Raw genomic sequence first — 576 nt, 5'->3', positions numbered from 1 at the left:
CCACAGATAGTGGCCTTCAGATGCCGTTTGGTGCCACAGATAGTGGCCTTCAGAATATTACTGCGCATTTCCAGGAGAATCCAGACAAGACCCCCCCAGGAAGAAATGGTGTGACTTGATGTCACCCCACATTTGGAAGTCACTGTGGCATGAAGTGATGAGTCAGCCCCAGTCTCTTCATATGCTTGGGATTCAGCCCTCCTCGGGGGCACATGCTGGAAACAGTTCAGCGTCAGACCCTCACCATAACTTCTGCTTTGCTGTGCTCACCAGAATGCCCTGCAGTGGTGAGTCGGGTGGTTGCCATTTCCTCAAAGGAAAAGGAATCTCTACAGCTTCTCTGGAGACCCAGGTGTTCTTTTCCCTAGGATAACTTAGTTTCTCCAATACAAGAGGACAGTCTCCATGGCATTGCTTTTATTTTAGTTTTTTTTTGCTTTTGGGAGGGCAACTGGGGTTAAGTGACTTGCCCAAGGTCACATGGCTAGTTTTTGTGTTAAGTGTCATGAAATTTGAACTCATGTTGTCCTGACTTCAGGGCCGGTGCTCTATTCACTCCCCCCCCCCCCCCCCCCC

At 49.8% G+C, this 576-nt stretch overlaps 1 protein-coding gene across 2 annotated transcripts in view; it reads right to left on the bottom strand.

The window, feature by feature from the left end:
- The window catches only part of SEC24D (SEC24 homolog D, COPII coat complex component), a 101,941-nt gene that overhangs the window by 8,334 nt on the left and 93,031 nt on the right, over window positions 1-576 (bottom strand). The window lies entirely within an intron of this gene.

This window comes from Petaurus breviceps, unplaced genomic scaffold (genome assembly GCF_028583685.1).
Source record: "Petaurus breviceps papuanus isolate PSGF00001 unplaced genomic scaffold, PetGlider_PUasm1.0 689, whole genome shotgun sequence".
NCBI lineage: Eukaryota > Metazoa > Chordata > Mammalia > Diprotodontia > Petauridae > Petaurus > Petaurus breviceps.
Note: the sequence above shows the minus strand (reverse complement) of the source record. Positions and strands in the feature narration are given on the sequence as shown.